We start from the raw sequence: 17,304 nt of genomic DNA on the forward strand, positions 1-17,304 counted from the left end.
CAGATAAGGATCCTCTCTGCAGCATTATCTAGTAAATTTGACACTGAATTTTCTGTGTCGAGTACGCTTGGGTTATGTTTCGGTTACATGCTTCCAGGAGAACTTGAAGATGATAGATTTTCAGCTCTCGACATGCACTGAGCACCTCACTTTTGGGACCTGAAGATCCTGACATCCAAAGTATGCTCCCAATTAAGACAGGCTGTTAGCCTGCATTGAACTTTTTGTGTTGAATGCACATGTGTATTGTCACTGCACATGCAGTCATAGAATCATTTATGTTGGAAAAGACCTTTAAGATCACTGAGTCCAACTCTTAACGCAGCACTTCCCAGCCCACCACTAAACCATGTCCCTAAGCACTGCATCTACACATCTTTTAAATACTGCCAGGGATGGTGACTCAACCACCTCCCTGGGCAGCCTGTTCCAATGCTTGACCACCCTTTCAGTGAAGACATTTTTCCTAATCTCCAGTCTAAACCTCCCCTCGTGCAACTGGAGGCTGTTTCCTCCTGTCCTATCACTTGTGCAAATCCTGCGTCTTCTGTCCGAAAACCCAGCTAATCTCATCAGTAAAAATGTATTACTACATTGCATAGAATTTTTCTCAGAAACACTTAGTGCGGAACCTGCTATAATAGCCGTGGCTATGAAATTAGAGAAAACAAAGAACAAACTTTTCAAGACCAATATTTTAAATATATCCCCCCTGCCCCCACTACTTTCTTATGATGTAATATTAACATCCAGCTGTTGGAATCATATTGGGGTTGCCTTCCAGATTTCCCAAGCTGGTTATGTATTTCTCTTGTGCAAAGGTGGAGAAGTTTGTAATTTTTTTAATGTCTGCTGCATTTCTTATCGCTGTAAATATAGTCCCACTGTGAATGACATTGTTTCGTTTTTAAATACAGTCCTCAATAACCACTTGCAAATGGCTTTGCTTCAAGGCAGTTAGATGTTCAGATGCTCTGTAAAGATTGTTTGTCAAAGATAAGTACCCCAGAAGGTTGTAAACAAGCTTCAGACATAACATAAATGCATTGCTGTTACAAATATCTTGTCTTTGGTGAATTCTTGGCTCCATTAAAGTTGCTGGGAATTTTGCCATTGACCTGTCTGGGGCCAGTATTTCAACTATTCGTTCTGTTTTAATGCAGGACCATTGGGAACTTCAGCACATCCCCTGGTGAAAAAAAAAAAAATATGTGTTTAAGGCAGAGATCCCTACTTCAAAAACCTCATGCAAGCAACAGGATTGCATCCTTAGCATCATGCCAAAATAGCTGTGAAGGCTGAACGTCAGCTCCCAGATCAAAAAGTCCCCTCCCTGCAGCATCCTCAGCTGGGGATGGGTGAGGAAGGACTAAGCTCCCTCCAGTTTTACAGCATCACAGAACAGGGGAAGTGGGAAGCATCCCTGGAAGATCATCTAGTCCATTCCTCTGCTCAAAGCAGAGTCAGGGAAAGCAGGCTGCTCAAGGCTGTGTCCAGCTGGTGTGTTAATATCTCAAATGATGTAGATAATCCCTCTGGGCAACCTGCACCTGTGTTTGACCACCCTCACAGTGAAAAAGTTTTTTTCTCACATTAAATAGAATTTCCTGCATTTCAGTTGGTGACCATCACCTCTTGTCCTGTCACTGGGCACTACTGAGAAAAGTCCAGCTCCATCATTTAATGTCCTCCATCAAATACTTATGGACATTGATAAAATTTCTCCATACCTTCTCTTCTCCATGTTGAGCAGTCCCAGCTCCCTCAGCCTCTCACTGTGTGGTCCTGATTCAGAAAAGTAGTTGAACGTGTACTTCCCAGAGCTTTGTGTTGAAAGGTCATCATATTTATTTGGGACATGCAAAGATCTTGAAACTCTATCCAGATCCAGAAAAAGTTCCAATATTTAAAAGCTGTCTGCAGAAGAAGAATCTATGGACTCCCTATCTAACCTCTGCAGTCCCTCAACAGCAAAGCAAGGAAGTCCTAAAATCCCTGGCCTCACAGGCTATGGAGCTATGGGGTCTGCAGCAGCCCATCGGGTGGGCTGCCCTTTGGTCAGGACTTGAGACACCCCTTGCCTGCAGCTCTGCCACAGACCAACTTCCATTTCCTACATTTGAGACAATCCAATTCTACTGCATGGATTGTTTATTTCAAATACAATAATTTACTTGAAAGTCACAAAAGAAATAAATTTCCCCAAAGAGAGTTATTTAAATTAAAGCATTTCCTGCAGAACAGAACTTTAAATTAGAAAATAAAATTGCATACAGGCATAAAGTTGACATTTCAGTTTAATTAGGAAGACTACTGTACAAATAGTTGTTGTTAATATCAAAACAAGTCAGACTCTAAACTGCTTGTAATAATGAAATTATAATTAGGTGTACAGATGAGGCACGAGTTAAAACTTGGACTGCTGTTCACTAATTCTGATACGCAAAATTCATCCCGTTACAGAAGATCAATAAATGGTTCATATATCACCATGCACCACCTGAGACCTTGCTTCACATAGTGGGCAGGGTCCTCATATTAAAATTCAGAAACGTGAGCTCTTAACTCAGTATTACTAAGATGTTAAAGCCCTGTACTAGTGCTTTACATTTCTGCATGGGAAAAATTATATTCTCACTCTCATAAATTATTCTGTGACCTATATATGACAAGATTTAAAAAAAAAACAAACACACCAGCTACCATAAATGGAAAGTAAGAAATGAATAGGTCCTGTGCTGAAGCCCTGTAGAGGGATGAATTTCCTTCTCTTAGAACAATTTAATTTACACTTACTTCAGCCAGGAACTCCCGGGTTATATTAACAAGCTGAAAATCATCTGTATAGATGTGTCCAGCAAAATGATACTATATCACAATAAAAGGAATTAGGTTTCATCAAACAGAATTCAATTAAAAAAGCAAACTGCATCAGCAAATAGCACAGCGGCATTCATGCAGCTCTTCCTTTGGTGGTTCCTGGACCAAGATATTTAGAAGATAGGGGTGTAAGTGAAGAGCCCCAGAGAATAGTGCTGTCAGGAATGTACTTAGAACTCAAGAACCCCATCTTACCAGCCCATTTACAAATTTAACCTTTAACCATGTAGCCTATACTCCTCATATAGCCCTGGCAGAGAGGCAGGCACCTCTTAAATGGTGCTTCACCCGCTCATCTTGAACACCAACCTCAAAATGCTATTTCGTGCTTGGGTTTCCCCCTGGCAAGGAGAGCAGGGCTGGCAGGACAGCGGGTCTAGTGTCACCCATCATTACCTTGGCCACAGAGCTGCATCACCACACAGAGGGAAACACTGTGTGCCTGGTTAATCACTGATCAAAAACACACATCAAGAACACCAGGGAGTTGGTCATAACTCTACCCAGATTTGCCCAGATCAGTGTTTTTGGAGCTTTGTTTCTGATTTGCAATCTACAGCTGAGCTCTGGATAAGACTCCAAGCCAAACAGCTGCAGCAGCAACAGCACCAGACAGCTGTATGAAGGGGGCATTCTCCAAGAGCATTTGTTGATTTTGTTCACAGATTAAAAGAACTATTTCAATTTAAACATAGTGCAGAGATGTTCTCTGGAATACAGTACAGACCCATTTCATGAAAATGCCCTTTCACTGTTCATTTCTGGTGGCTTTCTGTGAAACAGTGACTTTCTGGACTGACACTCACCGCCAGTGAGATTATTTTATTTAATTCTCTGAAGTCATTGAAGTGCCTACAATGGTTTCATATGAAACATGTTCTACATCAGGCATCATCAGACAGCACTCAGGACTGACTTGCTTTGCATTCAGAACTGAATTAAGAGGCAGCTGGAATATTAAATGCGGATATATGGGAAATAGTGTTCAGTTTGCATAAATGCCAATACTCCAAGACGAAATCAAGCAGCAGAACATCCCTGGGTGCTCTTCCAGAGTGATTTCCTGGTGTGAGACATACCCCTTTAAAGAATAACTCAGAGCAACCCTGAGTTAAAAAAAATAAAAAGTTAAAAAAAAAAAAACAACCACCTACAAAGAAAGCCCTGACTCCAATGGCTCTTCTTGTCTGGCTGCTAATATCCTTGTGATTTACCTTGTAAAAGGTAAGTACTGAGATATGGTCCCATTTTTCTAGGTACATGTAAATACCTAAAAGGCACATACTTCCTGGAAGCACTTGCAGTCCTCCAAAGCTGCATAACATGCTGCATTTTCATTAGTATGGTTTGGGTAATGCGGTCTCATTGTATGACACTTACTGGTAATTATCTGCAGTTCAGCAAGGAAGGTATGGGAGTGCATCGCTGGGACTTGTCTGGAACATAGACCCCAACTCTTGTGCTCTCCTGCAATAAGGCAGGCTCTCACTGGTTTTGCTGAGTCAATATGCTGAGAGAGGGAACAGGGACAAAGTCACAGACCGTATGGCAACATGTTGGATGTATTTGGATCACCACCCTTGTTAACCACTAAGTGATCCATTCTTTTTGACCTATGAAAATAATTACATTAATTGGGAAGAGCAAGAGAAGGCATTGCACAATAAAACCCTGTGGAGATTTGCCACATACGTCGTTTTTATGCCAAATGACCACAGGCTCCTGTACTTCTGAGAACTACTCATGTGAGAGCTCAGCAGACGGACTCATGAGGAATTTTCCAGTGATTGGGTTACTATCCAAAAATACCATTAAGGGTAGTAATCACAGCACTCAGGTTTGGGCCAACTCATCTATGTAATTTCCACTGCAGCTTTATCTATATTGCATAGAAAAGTGGGTTCCCCTGATCCTGACTCACCTTTTCTATCCCACGAACTACAGAAAGTTCAGCAAGAGGCCAGCTAATTATCTTAGGCACTTGGAGTTAAAAGATTTCAGTGTTGTCTTTGCCTACATCTAAAAGTTTCATCTTGATTTCAGTGAGACTCCACTTTAAAAATGGAACAGAACATTCTGACCTCCAATGACATTTTGTTTCTACATTTAACTTTTTTATTATACATCAGGCAAGTGAATAAAGTTTCAAAAAATAGAATTCTTTACATTTTGTTATCAAAACAAATCCTTTTGGTTTTCTGTATATTAAATGCTTTGCTTAAAGCTTGGGATTGTTTTTAAAAAACAAGGGATCTTATGGGTATTATTTTAATAAGCACATTGCTTTCATTCCATTTTGGAATGAAGCAAAATATATCAGCATCACATAGTTGCTCAGAAAACAAAAAATCTTGATTGTACGCACCTTCACTCAGCAGTCATTCACCTCCAGACCAAAAATAACTGCTTTAATCTAAGCCAAGTTACTGGGCTGTGCGATAGAAACTGGATGAAGTGCATTAGCTTGGGGTGGATGCAGCAGAGGTCAGGTTAGATGATGAACTGGCCAGTTCTGGCCTTAACTCCAGGAAATTTTGCAGCCTGTTTGGGGAGTGAGGTATTGCAGTTGCCATAGCCTGTGTAAAGCAATTTGTCAAGTCTCAGGAACATGAGTAAAGCCAAGGCTGTAACAAGATTTCTAATATGATCATCCATCGTTCTAGGTTAAAATAGGGGAAAGGAAGGAAAAAAAAGACTCAGGACATGTTTTCAGGTCTGTAGGGTATCTGGTTCTTGGATTTATGTCTTGCCCCCAACTACTGATGCAGATCTTCCCAGAGTATCTGAAGGATCAATCAATATCTGACTCAATCACCAGAGTAATTTCAAAAATACCTCTCTATGTCATTCCAAGGCTTCAACTTTCTTTTGAATTTTCACTCTCAAGCAGCATTTCATCATCCATTAGTACCACCACAAAGCTGCCAGAGGGCCAAACCATCTGCCTAGAGCCCAAACCAGCTGCCTTCTTCCTAAACAACTTCTCGTATTTACCTGGGATTGATCTGCAAGCCAGAGTAATTATTTAGGCGGCCTTCATCCTGGTCATCATCATTCTGTTTCCTGAGGGCTCTTCAGAGACTCCTGGACTGCATGAGTGTAGATTCAACCATTCCTCCAAAGAATCTGTTGGCATAAGTTGCTAGGAGCTCAACACGTGGTGAGTGTACATCCATCCATCCAGGCACATGGCAGAAGTGCTTGTGGACATTGGGCTGGCTCATTTTTATCTTGTGACAGCAGAGACCAGAGTTTTGGTTATGTGCTGGACATGCATCTAGACACTTTTTAATGGCGTATGTAAAGATTTGGTCAAGATGGTCAATATTGACATATGCAATCTTTTTGTAAGTTTGCTGCACATTCTCAGGGTAAGAAACACCTGCCTTGAACTCCAGGCACATCACGGGAGCAGCCCCATTGTATATTGAGCTTAGGTGGTACTAATGGAGTTTATATATGGCACCCTCCTGTCAGAGAGTTTGGTACCACAAGGTTAAGGTAATTTTATCTTGCAGAGGATGCTTCAACAGATAAGACCATTCATGGACTTGGTCAGGAGAAACAGAGGTTGCCAGAGATGTACACAGCCATGTTTGACATCTACAAAAGGCCTGGAAACCAAGAAAGAGATTTCTACGCTCTGCATTCCTCATACTATGGTCCATCCAAGTTTATAGGACAATGTTTTTTTCCTGAAGGAAACCCAGCAGATGTTCATGCTGCTTTTCTTGCTCAAAATGGCTGGACGTTTCAGGACCCTAAAGGAACCTTGGGAGTTGTGGCTGGACATCAGGGGCTGATGATCTGTATCAGCACTAGGCAGAGGCAGGAGTACTCAGCAGCAGGTGAGGTGATTAATCACAATACCATAAGTTTGGACATTTGACTGATTAGATCCCATATAATGAGATGCACTAACCCTGTTTCTGATCTTGTCATTGCAAGCACCTTATTCAGTACTTTTATACTCAGACAAAATTGTAAGGGACTCAATGATGTGGCTATGGCCCGTTTTTTTAACTCGCTCTCTTTTTTCTTCTTTGGTTGCCGTTGAAAAGAAAAGATTTAGGATCTTATTGCCCTCCTGCTTTTTGGCATCTTTAGATGGATATTCTCCTAATTCCAAACTCTCAGCATGGAGAGAACATAAATGATTTTCTATTCCAGCAGCACCAGGGAACAGAACAAGGTCAGGTACTGTCATCAATTCATATTTATTTATATATTTATTTATCTATTTTAAAACTAATTCGAGGAAAACTCATAAAATTCTTTTCTAAAAGGAAGCCAAATATGCCTCTGTCTCCATCATGATTCACTGGATCTGCACTTACCAGAAAGAAGATTGAAGATAGCTGCTTCATTTGAAACCAAGACTTTTGTCCATGAGCACATAGATGCAATTAATTTCCCTCTTACTCTGCTGTTCAGATTTCCACCTCTGAACTAGACCTGGTAGATCCCTGTCATAGCTGTTGGTCTCGTGACTCTACATTCACAAACACTTCTGACATCTGACTTAACAGACACTCACCCTATGTTGAAATCATACAGTCCTGTGCTGAAGGATGCATGGGATGGATGAATGGATGGGTGGATGGATGGATGAATCTGTGGTTACAGATCAAGAGCCCTTTGGAAATGGGAGAGAAATTGCCTCTGCCAAGGCGTGTTTGATCTCATCTATTTTAGACATCTACTTGAGAAAGAGATGAATCACACCCTGGAGGTTCCTGCTTATCCCCTTTTATTAGGCAGGGAGTCAAGACTGTTTTCTCACACAGACATCTCCATTGGAGAGGTCTAAATCTGATCAGAGGAATTTTTCCCCACCTTACTCTCCCTCTCAAACATATGATACAAATCAATTTATGTGCTGCATCTCTGTGGACAAGGGGCTCTCTTTTTATGCACATTGATCTCCTGACCTGCACCTCAAAGGCTACAAAATAAAAGATGGTGCACTACCTTTTGTTTGGTTTATTATAATGAAAAAACAAGCAGTTTGTGCCCTAGGTGTGATTTACACTGAACGATGCCAGTATTTTCCTTCCTTTATTGAGTGTGCCAACATTTTAGGAATAAATCTAGAAAATGTGCAAATTCTAATATCTGTGTATGTGAGTTTAGTGCCTTTATATAGACAAGTGAACTCAGTTTGCATCAACCAATTTATTTCTTGGCAGTTTCTCAGTTTTGAGGTAGAAAGTAAGTTGCTTGTGAAACTGTCTGCTGTTACATGTCTTTGCATGGATTAATTCCTCACTCATTTTCTGTCTGCAGATAGTAATTGTTTTTAACTTGAAGAGGCCTGTGCTTTTTGTTTATTTCTTTTCTAAAATGGTGATGAACAAGTGGAAATTGTCACAGCCAACAGAGCTCAGTAGTTAACAAAGTTAAGTAACAATCAAGTCAGAATTTTTTGTTAATCTCAAACTTCTGTTTTGCGTCAGAAGTAATTATTTCAACTTAGAACCTGGCATCACTTGCCATTGTAATAGAAGGGAGGTTTCAATGAAAAACCTACACCTTTATAAAAAAGCTTGGCTTTAAGTCATCTCCCACTGAAACACCAAAAGATCAATACTGCACAGCACCCCAGTGTAGAGAATTATTGTGAATATCCTGCTGGCTACAGTTCAGCTTTCTATTTAATTGTGCTCTTATTTAAAATTCCACTGCACCCGCAGACGAGCAAGAGAAATCTGATAGGCATTTTGTAAGGTTATGAACAATGAAAACTCTAGATAAATGTCAGAGAAAAGACAGTAGGCATAAATCATCACTTGATGGTATCAGGTGAAATAACCTGTTCTCTTCCCCACCTCCCCAGGGCAAGCAACCCTGAATATGTTAAATGCTGAATTTATCAGTGATGCAACATCCCCACTGACACTTAGATATGAGGCCATTTCAGCAGTGATGGATAAAATTTTTTTCATCTTACAATTCTTTTGATTTTTCTGGGGATGAGATGTCTCAAGCGACAGATAAAAATAGGGCAGAGTGGCAGCGAAACTTAAAAATCCAGCCTTGCAAGTGATTGCCTCCTATCTGCCTTCAAAGAAGTTATGAAATAGATCTATTCATACCACAAGAGTAAACAATTTCTTTTCCACCATCTCTTTGATAATCACGAATGCTAATGGTATCTCTGCAATGTTTTCTTGGCAAATTATGGCAACCCAGGCAATCCGGCTGCCTGATGCAGTCTGTCCGTACCTGGATACATGCAAAGCAGTGAAGGAAGAAAACCAGCCCAGCCTGGAATCAAACAGGGAATCATTAACAAATGTTTCCAGACCAAAACAATTTTGCCTTTTGTCTCCACATTTTCTGCTTCATTTCATTCCACAGTGGCAGGGGGGGAATGTTGTCATTTGGCATTGGTAGCAACATCATATAAAATGCAACACCCAAAGGAATGAAAATATTCTATTTTTTGCTGGAAAATTGGAGTCAGATTTTCAGAGGAAGGGAGCTAAATCATGCCTGCCAAACAGCGAATCCTTGCAGGCGCACACAGCCACAGCCACGCAGCACATACACGTGAAGCCCTGCCAAAGCTGGGCTGAGGAACCGCCACGCTCCTCCTCATTCTTCCTTGTATTCCTGCCCTTTACTCACCCACTTTATTCCTCCCCACAGAGCAGAGATACGGCTGTGGGGCCTCTTTCCCGCTCTGTGGCTCTCGGCATCAGTTTGCCCCTACACAGTGAGGGATCTCAAAATGGGACAATGGTCACTAACTCCTGCTCCTAATGACTACGCTGCCCAGAAGCTGGGAGTAAAAGCCTCCCAGGGGAGGTCTCCACCTACAAAGGAGCTCTTCCAGAAGAGACTCTGCTTGGCACCCCATTACCTCCACAGTTATACAGCCAAATCACTTGACTCAGGTGAAGCTCTTCACAAGAAAGATCATGCAATCTGGACATCCACATGCATGTTTGCACACTATGCGTGTCTTGGTACCCCTTTGAATGACATTCCTGCTTGCAGCCATCTACGAAGGAGGCAAAAAACTGCTCCCTTTTGTTGAAATAAAAAAGCTCCACACGTAAATACTTGCTGCTTTGCATTTCTCACCAGTAGAGCCCTGCACATGTTTGGGGCGGGAAGTGTGAGAGACATCCCTTGGGGAGCACTGAGCGGCGGGCACCCTGGCAGAGGATGTAACAAGCTTTGAAACAGCATGGTGCGCACATACTCCTCCTCTGCATAGGCTTTAGCGAACTGCAAAAGCCAGACCAGTTAGCTGAAGGTGCTGGCAATATCACAGTCCCCTGTCTCGGGGATGCTGGTGACCTGTGGGGCTGAAACTCCGGGGACCATTTGCACAGAAGGGGCTGCCCTGCAGACTGGGGCAGGGCCAGCCCCTCCGCTACTTGAAACTGAGTTGGAGACTTTGATTCTTGTAGGGTTTGAACAGCATCCAAATAAGTTAAAACCACAGATGGGATGAAGTGAACTTGGATTTAAATTTGGATTTCACACTGCACATATGCATACACATACGTGCACACAGCACAGCAGCTTCTCTGATCTGAGAGATGGGTTTGAGCTGCTCTTGAGGGAGAGATCAGCCATGACACTGCATCCTTAAATCAACCACACCTCTGTGAATTACACCTACGGATATTGGGGGGAATGGGGAAAAGGAAGAAGGAAATCTCTTTTCCTCTCCAAAAATAAGTTTTCATCAATCCACAGCAAATACTTCTTCATTCCCATCTGTCTCCTCATTACCTATGACAAATAGAAAGTAACACCTTCTCCCAGCTCCAGCTTTTCTCTGCTGATTTTCTGTACGGTTGCCTTTCAACATATGAGCAGACAAGGACCAAACCATTATTTCTCACTGCAGCTTTGAAGGCTCACAGCTTCTTTCCCTCCCCCTGAAAGAGAAATGTTTAAATGCTCAGGGACTCGGCAAATTTTTCAATAGCTTGAGTTTCTCCTTTACACTTACAGATATGCAGAGAGGACTGGGAAATCACATTAAGTCTCTCATTTGCACTTACGCTACGTATCCCCTGAGCTTATCTGGGACTTTGAAGGGGACTTTCAAACTGCGAGAAAAGTTTGTTCTTTCTTATTTATTTATACTAGCTGCCAGGTTACATCAGCTGAAATTGCCACTTGCCTGGTCCTCAGATAAGACTGCGTGGGCTTTTAGGCACTGGGATCTCCCAGAAGAAAGGAAGGATGCTTTTGAACCTGGTCTCTTAGGCCTGAGAACTGAGTTATCTAAATTGTCTTCTCCAGAGATCTGGGTGATAATGGGAAAGAAAATCTGTATTCTCCGCCACCTCGGGCCTTGTCTGTGCTACAGCTAAGTGGCCCCATGCAAAAGGGCTTTAAATCAGAACAGCCGGGTTAGGTGCACTTGTCTTACACAGGTGTAAGCTGTGTGTATATGCTGTGAGATAAACGGGAGGTAGAGCAGGACAAGCTATGTGCCTTTGCTTCATCACTTGTGAAGTTTTGTGTGATTTGGTTTTTTTTGAATCTCTAAAGTAAACTTCAAAACACCAGGAGAGGAGAAAGCAAGATACGAAACATCCATTCTTTATATATGAAATAAAGTTATATTTCTGGCAATTGTCACTGAAGTTCTCTGTATACGTTATGTATGAACATATCTTCCATCTTGATGTTGGATCATATTCCTTCTTAACCAATTGTATTCCATATTTAAAATATCCTTCTCTGATGGTTTTAAACACTGCTATCAAATATTTAAGAAGCTTCCCCTCAGAGACAGATGCATTTCAATGATGGAAGAAGAGACCACGTGCAATTTAAATTTCCCTCTTAGCATGCTGAGGTCACTGGTCATTCGAGATGAAGAATACTGAATACCATAAGAAAGTCTTTTCATTTATTGCATGTCTAATAGTTAATAATTTCTTCTTCAACTCTGTTATTCATAAAATGTGCATTTTGTCTCTCAGCCCAAAAATGGAAACCTTGTGTTATTTGTAATATGACTTCTTTTGTTCCTGTTCCTTGGGGGGGGGGGGGGGGGGGGGGAAATGCAAAAAACAAAGCCAAAAAAAGAAGGAAAAAAACCAACCACAAACAACAAACCCACCCCCAAACAACACAAAACCTGTGAATTTCTAACACTAAAATAAATGTGGTACCTTTTATCTCTAACCTCCTTCAGCAGCAAGGTATAATAACTACATGCAAACAGCATTGATTGAACAAGATAAGGCTGTTCATACAGGGGGAAAAAAGCCTCCAGCTCAAAGAAACATTTAAGAAATGTGGGTGTGCATATACTCTAACTTCCTTTTGTAAAGGGCAAAAAACATAAGCTGCATCTCAAGTCAATTATGGTCGTATACTGGGGCTTCATTTGCAGCGATTTGTTCTTATTGGGATGGATATAGGTGCTACCGTCCTGAAAAGCAATCCAAGAAACCTCCTCAACTCTGCAAATGCAGCAGAGACACAGCAAGACACACCATTAGGAAAGAAACCTGTTATTCCTCCAAAGTAAACAGGAGAATATGTTTCCCACCCCAGCTAAATGCCGAAACTTCTTAACTATGTCACTGCCCCAGTTAAAAACAAACAAAAGGGTTGCAACAGCCATTGGAGCCTTTCAGCTTCAAGTATGTACTCAGGAAGGTTCTCCTTGTGAGGTTAATGTCTAATGAATATTGCAGAACTTGCTGGTTCTGGCTCTATCAAAAACTGGCTGCACAAAGCACTAAACACACAGAAAGGAGCCACAAGTGGTCCTTTCCTCTTAATACTGGATAAAAAGGTTAAGTGGGAAAACATTACAGAGGCCAAGTTTGATTCCCAAGCACTTTAATTTATGTATATATTTATCATACCCTGTTTTAAACGCGAGAGAGAAAAAAACTGAAGTTCTGTTTTCTAGGTGTGTGGAAAGTGACAGAAGGGATGACAAAAACTGGGACTGCAGAATGCAAAATATGACAAGGGAATTAATGAACCAAGGGGAATCATCAGAGTAACAGATGACACATTGTTCAGTCCGAAGCCACACAAACACAGAGCTTTGCTAGAGGGGGAAAGGTGCTGAAAAAAAAGAAATGCTACATTCTACCACAAACCAGACGTGGGACTTGCAGGAGACATGAACAATGATGGGATAAAGGGAAGTTCATGTTGAAATGTGAAACAGAAAATGTATATGTAATTTCTAGAAAAACTTATATGTAATATATGCAATATACCACCACCGTTTCTCGATTGGCTTTGGGCTGAACCTTCAGCTGAGCACTGTATCCAAATGCACGAGTAGTCTCCTTGTCTTCAAGTGGTCACAGTTATATAGGTGCTTAAGTGCCAGGATGGATCAAAGACCTCAGCCATCCCTGTCATGCCACCCTCCAGTGCTTTCCCCTTGCTAGTTATCCAGGTAGCCTCCACTGCTGCACGGAAGTACATTCCCCACATAACTATGCCCCAGGCAAGGAATTCCATTTAAAAGCCTTCAGTGTCTGTTGATAATGTAAACGCACGTCCTGATGTTCTCCTGCTGCTGTCAGGTTTGAACACAAGCTAATAGCTTTGTAATATTTATCTTTCCTACTCCCCTCAAATTTTTATTCTCCTTAGTGAAGTCTTGGGTGCATCTTCAGCTTTCCAAAGAACCTCCTGCACTTTCGCCAGCCGACATGAGTAACAGTGAGTGACTGAGGCGCCCCATTGCCTGGGTTGCCTCCTGCTGGACTCCCCACTGCTGCAGCTCACTCATGCAACACCTCGTTGGGGCGGCTCTTGGCCTCAGTCGCTGCCCACGCTGTGGCTGAAAACTTTCTTCCACGTCACTTGTGATGCTCCTGCTTTGAGTGACTGTGTCCCCAGAGATGTGCTCAAAACTGTAAGAGGAGAAATTGTTACTAAATCAACCCTGATGGAATAAAACCTGGGTAACAGGCGCACGGTCCCACAGACAACAGGATGCTGGTCACCACTGGAAGCTGAACATAGATTAATTCAGGCTGGAAGTGAGATACCTCATGTCGTTGATGAGGGTAGTTGAGACGGTTCACAAGGGCTGAAGTGAGTTTCTCCCACTAGTCATTTTAAAATCAAGACTAGATATGTTTTTGTTTGTTCTGAAACATTAACACCAGCTCAGCCAAGGACTACCTCGAAGAAGGCAACAGGGCTTTGTTATGTGAACAGGTTACCCCAATGAGCATAAGCAAAATTGTATTTCCCCACTCCCAATCATTTTAGGATGTTTCCCTTCACCTCTGAGGTGTCTGCCGCACTCCTTCCTAGTTCACTTGTCACACCCATGCTCCCACAGAGGCATCCCACAATGTCACATGGTTCAGCAATTAGGCACAATAACAGTTGGCAGTGGACCTCCCAATTAAAGGGATCGAGATGTTGTGTAAGGGCACCAAATCACCCTGTCAGACTGGGTAGGAATACCATCAGCCACTGGGTGCCACTGAAAACATGGGGAGAGCTGGTCTCACCCCCCTGACTGTATTTTGCACGTGGGTGTCCAGCAGGGCTCTGGAGATCAAACCCAGGACCCACTTTGCATGGCGTTGTCCACCTCCCTCAACTTCCCGTACTCCTTTAGCAGCTAAGCCGCACCAAAACCCCTCTCTCTCACCTCAGCTACAATTACATTTTTTTAAAGGTAAGAAAGATCATCTCACTAAGAGTTAAATGATCCTCTTGGGTATCAGGGAATGAAGTCCAGCACAGGAGCATGGCACACAGAGGAGAACAGGTGATGCCTGAACTGCAAAAGCAATTCGATCCACAGCGTTTCAGAACTTATTTTCAATGGTTCGGTGTTCTTTCCATAACGCATGCACAATTTTTATGGAAAGAAGATAACATTCATAAAAATATCTGCTTTGTTAAAACTTGATTTCCTGCAAAGATTTTCCCAGCTGCAAATTCTCAATCAGTTCCAGACACAATCCTTTGCAAACTGCATCAAAAATGTTGATTTTATTTAAAACAAAGAAACAAAAAGCTTTTCACTTACTGAATCATGAAATGCTTCTGAGTGTTTAGACTCAGTATCTTACAGTTAAGAAATACTTCTAAATATTATCTAAAAATCAGCTCATAAACCTGACTGAATCATAAAATAAGTTATTATGATTTATTAAGTGATCAGGTTGATAATTCTGTTAGTTCTGAAAATGGTTATTCTATTATATATACTATCATATATATTATATATATTATATATACACTATTAGAAGGTGACTCCAATTAAAGGAAACCCGAACTGTCTGGAATGACAGCAGTGCGATCAGAAGATCAGGGAGTGAGTTGTTCATAGCTTATATGTATCTGCACAAAACACTGGTAACGCTCGGTCCCACAGACGGCGTACAATGAACACTGCTGGCTGGAATGTTAAGGTAGACGAATTCAAACACAGGGGCAATGTTCTTACTAGCAAGGACAACAGTTTGTTCGTACAACTTAGCCGCGGCTATAGCAACCTCTCTGACACCGGTGGGTTTTAAACTAAAAGTGGATTTTCTGGTCTTTGAAAGATCTCCAGTTTGAGCCTGTATTACGTCAGAGAAGGTCTGTGGTTTGCCTTGTAGGGATGCCAGAACAGATTATTACACCAGTTCCTTTTCATACCAGATTTCACAAATGTGTGCGATATACTAAATTATGTTTTAACTGCAAAAATGTTTTCTTATATAAGGCTGAAAAAACGTTTTTACTGAAGTCAAAGCATGGCTCCAGTTGGGTTCAATAAATTCATCACAACGCTACCAATGTTTCCAAAGGACAAATTCCCACAGAGCTGGAACTGGGATCCTTCTGCCTGACAAGGTATTGCTTATACAACTGTAAAAAGGGAGGAATTTGTAGCAATAAAAACATCCAAACCCCGCTACATGTTTTTGATAACAACCTGGAAAAGAGACTCCAGGCCTGCGAGAGTGGCAGGAATTGAAAGAGGATCCTGGCATCTGGCATGGAGAAAAGACTTAGAGAGGGGACCCAGGGTGACAGAGGGGACCGCAGGGAGAAGGAAGGAGATAGAGGTTCCTCATGTGCAGGTCATGTCTCACCAGGAGTCTGCACAGGACAGAAAGACTCTTTCCTGCTGGTCACTTCTGAGACACAGCTTGCAAGTCACCCCTGTTGTTCTACTCCTCTCTGGAAGAAATCAAAGGAAGTTCTGCAGCGTTTCCCCTCTGGTTCTCAGCTGTGCAACAGCATGTCTCCCACAACCAAGACTCTGGGTTCGTTTTTAACATGTCCCAGATATTTGGTGGATAACTTTAAAGATAAGGAGGTTAATGAACTCTTTGATGAATTTCAACATTTTTATAAATCCATTTAGTACCTAATATTTTTCTACAGCCTTCAATGGCACTTACGCATATGGTTGCAACTTTGATGAATGTCCAGCTTTCACCCATATGTTAAGATAGAAATAGCATTTAAATTGAAAATTTGTAACTTGAACTCAACACTGCAGATATTGAGTGACTAAGAAAAGGAAATGCCCTTATCCTCTTTCCAGTTCATGACATCATTTCCTTCTTCACAAGCTTACTTTGGGGCAACATATCAAAATAAACTCAGTAACAGCAATAACGCTTTGCACTGTTACAGCACTTGCCACAAGCAAGTTAAATAAGTACTCCTCTTCAAACACTTTCACCACTACCCTGGGTTTAGGATATTACAGGCTGGTGAGAGATATTAAGTAACACATCTCAAACCATTCTTGACATCTGTTGCTGAAGCAGAAATAGACGGTGAGTCTCCCGAGTATTTACCCATTCATTTCACCACAAAATGATCGTTTCTGCCTACGATACAAGTTCTTCAGTCAAAAGATTTCAATTACACAGCCCATGCACAAAATTCACATTTACCCTTGGATTAAAAAAAGCATTTGATTCAAAGAAGGATCAACTTTTTTATTATTATTATTATCGAACTTTAAACTAATGATCTTAGACAGACTTGACAGTGCAAGACAAAGGTTGGCAGCTCACATCTGGGAATACTCTAACAGCATTAGCTTGCCCCAGTGCCCCAGATACTAGGAGGATTTGTTCAGGGCAGCTGAAAAAAGTGCCCACTGGGGAGAAAAAATGTACCAAATCAATTGCAATCTACATCCTCATCTAAGAGTCCTCACGATATACACATTCACAGCATCTCCAGCTTAAATGGGAAAGTATAAACCCCTTCCAGATAAATCCTGGATAGAACTAAGTACTACAAAGATCTGAATTGCTAGTTTCATTCCATTACACGGGTGACATTTGGGGCCACTTTGTACATAGTAAGGTTAGACCGTAGACCACATTCTCACCATAAAATCTGTAGCACTTTGCTACTGTCCTCAACAGTGGTAGGATTGTCCCCTTAAGTTTCAGTGCCGAGAAAGAACGAGGGCCTATCATCTCCATT

Source organism: Falco biarmicus, chromosome 2 (assembly GCF_023638135.1).
Source record: "Falco biarmicus isolate bFalBia1 chromosome 2, bFalBia1.pri, whole genome shotgun sequence".
Lineage (NCBI taxonomy): Eukaryota > Metazoa > Chordata > Aves > Falconiformes > Falconidae > Falco > Falco biarmicus.